Source organism: Loxodonta africana, chromosome 12, assembly GCF_030014295.1.
Source record: "Loxodonta africana isolate mLoxAfr1 chromosome 12, mLoxAfr1.hap2, whole genome shotgun sequence".
NCBI lineage: Eukaryota > Metazoa > Chordata > Mammalia > Proboscidea > Elephantidae > Loxodonta > Loxodonta africana.
Genome location: NC_087353.1, coordinates 23710638 through 23717331, shown reverse-complemented (window position 1 = coordinate 23717331; position 6694 = coordinate 23710638). Strand labels below are relative to the sequence as shown.

The window sequence follows — 6694 nt, the reverse complement described above, 5'->3', positions numbered from 1 at the left end:
TAACTAACGTCCATGCTCTTGACTGTCTGGAACGTCTCTTCACCTCCACGAATCCTGCTCTTTGTTCAAGATTCATCATGGGCACCAGCTTCTTCAGGAGCTCTCCATTTGAGCTAAAAGTCCCTTCTCTGTGCCTGGCTCTATCTCAGCCCAACCATATTTCATTGAAGTCATCTCTACATGTTTCTATTTGCAACTTGTAAATTCACTGAAGGTGTGAATTATGCTTACTCATCACTGCATATATGCAGTTTAGACAGTTCCTGCGCTTTATAAATGACCAAACTAGCACCTGCATAGTGTATTACAGTTTATAAAGAGTTTTCATTATTATCTTTGTGGAACAATTGAACCGAGTTTCAGAGAAGAAAGTGACATTCTTAAGGTCACCCAGCCACAGTGTCCCCATATAGCCCAGAACCAACCCAGTATAGAGGCTTGCTAATTTTCTTCTCTGCATCCTGAGAGTTTGGGGCTTCTCCCTGTTGGAAAGTGAGAGCTCAAACCCTATCCACCCCATGGATACATACCCTTTGTTTTCAGTGTCTGAGAAATGCCCCAGGACTCCCTGCTGCGTTACCCTGGGAGACTATTGCTCAATACTGGCAGCTGTTGTAGAGGAAAAGGAAAAGCAGACATTCTGAATGTATCATACATACAATGCAATATTGAGCTGAAGATTGCTAATGAGGTAAACTCTTCTATTGTGCAGCCTACTTCCAGTGAGGTCTAGCTCTTAATTTTCTGTGGGCGTAGCAGGAAATACTAGTGCAAAAAAATAAAACATATATATTACTAATACCGTTGCTATATAAAACAATATTTGGCCAAGATGGTTAAGATATGATTCAGTCCTTGTTCATCAAGTTGCTAAATATTATTCAGCGAGTGGAGTCGCCATATGTTACGGCTGAGCTTTCTTGTGAGGCTGGGGAAAATATTGTGTTAGAGAGAGAATTTGGAATTGTACACGTCTCTGGTAGACAGAGGCTGGAATCAAGTTGCAGACTGCTAATTCCATTAAGCTCTCATGCTAAGATGAAAATGCACATGGCAAATGCAAATGCAAATGGCACGGCCCTGCATGTAGCACTCTACCGGGTCCCTTTTTCTCAGAAACAGACACAGATGCAATCTTTAAAGAAAAATGTGTGTGGGCAAGTACAGTACCAGCTGGGAAAGTCTAAATGACTGAAACCTATGACTCAGAAATCTTAAATTGCCTTAAAATTAATGAAGCACTGTGGGGATGACTCAGTTCATTCATGTCCTTAGCTTGCAGCCTCAAAAGCTTGCAGAAGGAGCCATTGTCCAAAGTTTGGAAGATCAGACCCCAGAGAGGAAACGGATGGCATAGAGGGTGGTGTGCATGTACCAACAGCATGGCTGGAGGGGCAGGGGAGCTGGTTCTTACTCGTCACACTGGTTGAATGACCTCAGGCGGCGAAGGCCCTGTCTGGGCCTGAGTTTCCATTCCTGTAAAATGAAACAGAAAATGGATGCTTTCTGTTTTCTTCAGCTTTGAGTTTCTAATTAGTCAAGATCCAAGCAGGAAACAGAATTAGCCCCCAGATGGTTCAAATGAAGAGGCTTTAATAAAAACTCTGGCAGAGAGGCCACCCATTGGGAGCTCTAGTTGGAGGGGGGAGTAGAGGGGAGGAGGGCAGCCCCTGCCAGAGACACAGCAGTGAAGCAAGGAGGGAGCACAGAAGAAATAACCTGGACTTTATCTTACCCTCTCTCCAGTTTCCCACTGGTGTCTTACAGGGGGAGTCCAGTGGAAAACCAATGGAACCCAGATTAAGCTTTCCAAAGAGGTTAGTCTCAGGTGGCACAGAGCAGTGGAGGATGGAGTGAAGGGTAGAACATGGATCTGGAGTGGGTGAAGACAGAGAAAAATCAGCACCTAGTCTGATGGTCTATGACTGCTAACGAAAAGGTCAGTAGTTCGAATCTACCAGGCACTGTTTGGAAACCCCATGGGGCAGTTGTACTTTGTCCTTTAGGGTTGCTATGAGTCAGAATCGACTCAATGGGAATGGGTTTGGTTTGGTTTATCGTGGTGGTGTAGTGGCTAAAGCACTCGGCTGCTAGCTGAAAGGTTGGCAGTTCAAATCCACCAGCTGCTTCACAGGGGAAAGATGTGCCATTGGGCTTCCATAAAGATTTACAGCCTTAGAAACCCTGTGGGCAGGTCTACTCTGTCCTACAGGGTCTCTATGAGTCGGAATCCATCCTATGAGTTTATACATTTTATTATGCTTTTATCATAGAGAAAAGAACAGAACACATTTTTCTAGAATGGTTGAAGAATGATTCTCAGGAATCGAGTTCCTTAGGGCAGGAAGCATCTTTTTATTATTTCTTTAACCCATCAGTATCTATCACAACATCTGGCATATGGTAGATAAGCAGGATGGATTCATTGAATTAAAACATGATCACAAATCAACATTCATAAACATCTACAAGTGTACAGGACATGATGCATAGTAAATGCTGGGTTCGTATCTGTTGAATGAATAATGAATGCGTAGGTTCAAAACACATTACGTAATCTTCCAGATGAAAGATTCAGCAAACCTCAGGCAAACCCCTGGTGTTTTAGTTCTTGTAGTTATTGTGAATTTGATTTATGGTTGCCATTGACAGTCTGAGCAAATTTCTTGGACTATGAGTATGGGGCCGATACCATGAGGCCCAAATGATGTAACAAATTAATAAGCAAGGCAGAGGTTAAAAGAAATACCCTTTGCCTATCATCAGGGCTGAGAGTTTGACAAGCAGGATGGCTCACAATGTAGAGTATCTGGCGTATTCAGACACATTAAATCATCTCCTGATGTGTAGTTGTTCTAACAGATGTACCTTTGAGTCAGACAGGCCAAGGTTGGATCTCCATCTATAAACTATCCCTCAAATCTCTGACTTGAGACAAGTACTTGACCCAGTGAGCCTCAGTTTCCTTTTAAGGCCTGCCTCATGGGACCAATGTAAGCACTGAATGAGACGTGTGCAAAGTTTCCAGGAAATAACCTGGTGTGTAAAATAGATTCACCTCCTCTCATTTTCTAGCAGGGTCATTGCTTTTCTTGGAATTGATGTAAGGTATGAGAGCAAGAAAGAGAAAAGTTGTTTTCTGCATTACTAGGAAAAGGATATTTTAAAAATACAACCGCTTCTTTTATTATGGGGAGAACCGTATGCATAAGGGAAGGCAGGAGATGGTACACATTACAGAACAATTTAAATTCTTATTATTTACTCTTCATATTTAGAAATTCGTGTTTACACGTGCCATCTTAGCATATGGCAGAGCAACTACTTCATGTATTGGTGATTCCTCTCTTTACGATTCACTTAGTTCATGGGGCAACATTGTTGTTTGCTTACCCAACAGCCATTGTTCCACCCGTCTTCTAGGATGGTTGAATTCAGTTTCCTTTATAGAGGCTGAAATGCCAGATACTTATCTTCCCAGCTTTCCTTGCAATTAAACACAGCCATATGATGCAATCCTAATTCATGGGTAGAAGAGAAAGTATACTTGGGGAACTGTTGGGGAACACTTTCCACCCCAGTAAAACAGAGGCATTTCTGAAGAGAACTCCCACTCTGGGTTTGTTTATTATTATGTAAGGACTTGATGCATGATGCTTTGATGGCATCCTGAGACGGTGAGGGGCAAGTGCAGAGAACTGAAGCAAAGTTGCCCAGAGCCCTGATGTATTAGTTTCTCAGTGCTGCTGTAACTAGTTACCACAAAGCACAAAGTGAGTGGCTTTAAGCAACAGAAACTTAGTCTCTCGCAGTTCTGGAGGCTAGAAGTCTGAAATCAAGGTTCAACAAGGCCATGCTTTCTCTGAAGGGTCTAGAGGAAGAATTCTTTCTTGCCTCTTCTGACTTCTGGTGTTCCTAGGAGTTCTTTGGCTTATGACAGCGTAACTCCAGTCTCTGCCTCTGCTGCAACATGGCCATCTTCCCTCTGTGTCTGTGTATCTTCTCCTCTTTATAAGGATACCAGTCACATTGGTGTAGGGCCCACTCTTCTCTAGTATGACCTCATGTTAACTAATTATATCTGCAAAGACCCTGTTTCCAAACAAGGTCACATTCATGGGTACTGGGAGTTAGGGCTTGAACATATCTTTTTCAGGGGACACAAATCAACCCATAACACCTAGCATAACTGGCTATGAAATAACCAAACTACTGTCTCTCAAGGAAGTTATTGTTTAAGCCATGTTTTAGTCATATATTCTGTTACTTATAGTCGAAAACATCAAACAGAAAAGCTCTTCAAATTTCTTTTGGTGGAATTACTGAGTTCCTGTTTCTGTCTATTCTCTTCAACAGATAAGTAAAAGCCTAGAGGTCAGAGGCCACATATTAGATATTTTTGATGTTCCCATCCACTGATTTATTCATCCAACTCGTCAATAAATCATTCATTATTTATTCTATCAGGGATACTGTACCTATTCTTCTTTCTTTCAGTGGTTGACTTCTGATGGCCTTTAGAACATTGTCCAGCATTATGACCTTGAGGATATCTTCCAGGGATCTCCAAATTCGGCTATATGTCCTTCCTCTACGCTAACTTAGCTGTCAGTCATGACCTCCACTTTAGCATCTATCACATTATTGAAATGATCTGTTTATATATATCTCCAACTAGTACGTATTATACTGTATTCAGGGACTTATCAGTAGTCTGTCCTTCCTTCTTTCCTTCTTCCTATCCTTCCTTTCTCCCTTCTTTCATTCTCTTTCTTTTTCCCCTTCTCTTTCTTCTTTTTGTATGTTCAAGGCATGGCAGAGTTTTCAACCATCAGTGAGTATTGAAAACGCCTTGTAATAAAGAACTGAACTGGGTACTAGGGGAAATGCAGGAGAATAACAGAGTTGGTCATTAAGGGCAGAGAATATGCTTTTTAACTTTGCAATCCCAGTGCATGACTAAGAGAAAAAAAAAAAATTGACTAAGAGAAAGGACCTCTTTTCATTCAGCAAACATGTCAGTCTTTGCTGAATGAAAATAATGGACTCAAGGAAAATAAATTTTGTTGAAATGGCTGAAGTGACACAAGAACAGTTTTGGATATAAGTCAGTGCTGCCTCGTGTAGCATTAGGTAATAGTGATGTTTCATAAATATGTATTAGATAAATAAATGGTTTCTATCTTTAATGCATCCAGAATTTAAAATTCTGCGTGACGTGAAGTATGACTCTACTCTGATTTTTTTTTTTCCTTTGAAATTGGATAGCTAATATACATGCCTCATTTTCTGAAAGGTTATTCTTTCCCTGATGATTTGAAATAGTAGGTTCATCATTTTATCGTATGCGAAGTACACATGCATGTAACAGGCCATTTTCTGAAATCTCCATTTTATTACCTTGTGCCAGTGCCATACTGTTTTAATTATTCTCTCTCTCTCTATATACATATATATCCCATATTTATCTTCTTTTTATTCACCTTGTTTTCCAATAGTTCTTAGACATTTAAGGACCCAGGTAAACTTTGAGTTCAGGTGTTAATCTCCATGAACATCTAAAAATAATTAAAAAAAAAATTGAAGTTAAATCCAAACTTATTGCCATCAAGCAGATTCCAACCCACAGCCACCCTGCAGGACAGGGTAGAGCCGCCCCATAAGGCTTCCAAGGCTGTAAGTTTTTACAGAAGCGGACTGCCGCCATCTTTCCCCCAAAGAGTGGCTGGTGGGTTCAGATCACTCACTTTTTGATTAGCAGCTGAGCCCTTAACCATTGCGCCATCAGGGCTCCTTCCTTTAAAATGGAGAGACTGTTAAATTCATAGGTTATGAGATGCAGTATGGCACAGTGAATAAAAGTACTGTTTTGAAATGAAATATCCAGAAGTCAAAGAATATGTAGCCTGTGGTCTTTGCCAAGTCACTGAATCAGTTTTTTCATGTATAAAATGGGAATAATAATGTTGTATGCATAGAGTTAAGTAGATTAAAATAAAAAATACAAATAAAATATTTAGCACAGTGTCTGGCACACAGGAAGTATGTCTTTATATGCCAAACCAGTTGTTGATTCTAACTTATGGTTAAAAAAAAAAAAAAACCAGGACACTTAATGCTGTAACATTTTCGGTTTGCTCCAAACTGCAAATACCTATATCTAATTAACCTGGATTATAGGCTTTCTAGGAATTCCTGAATGGCACAAGTGGTTGAGTACTTGACAACTAACCGAAAGGTTGGCAATTTGAACCCACCCAGAGGTGCCTTGGGAGAAAGGGCTGGCAATCTGCCTCTGAAAGGACACAGCCTTGAAAATACTATGGAGCACAGTTTTACCCTGCAACACATGGAATCACCGTGAATTAGAATCAGTAAGTGGTCTAGCATATATCAATATACTTTCTGCTAAGTTTTCCTATCCTGGAATATGGAAACCCTGGGGGCGTAGTGGTGAAGCCTTCAGCTGCTAACGAAAAGGTTGGCAGTTCAAATTCATCAGGAGCTCCTTGGAAACCCTGCAGAGCAGTTCTACTCTGTCTTTTAGGGTCACTAGGAGTCAGAATTGACTCGATAGCAACAGGTTTTTTTTTTTTTTGGATCCTGGAATATGATATCTTTCTTTTTTTATTCAAATCATTCAAATTAGGGCTTAGTAAAGAAGGCCTATCCTTACTACCATTTTCCAACATTG

The 6694-nt window shown here is 40.6% G+C and overlaps 1 long non-coding RNA gene across 1 annotated transcript; it reads right to left on the bottom strand.

Moving 5' to 3' along the window:
* Window positions 1-277: 277 nt before the first annotated feature.
* Window positions 278-1861, bottom strand: LOC111751174 (uncharacterized). Its single transcript, XR_002786255.2, has 3 exons — window positions 1736-1861; window positions 1415-1476; window positions 278-609 (listed from the first exon to the last, which is right to left on the bottom strand). It is a non-coding gene; the product is annotated as an uncharacterized LOC111751174 (long non-coding RNA).
* Between the last annotated feature and the right edge of the window lie 4833 nt (window positions 1862-6694).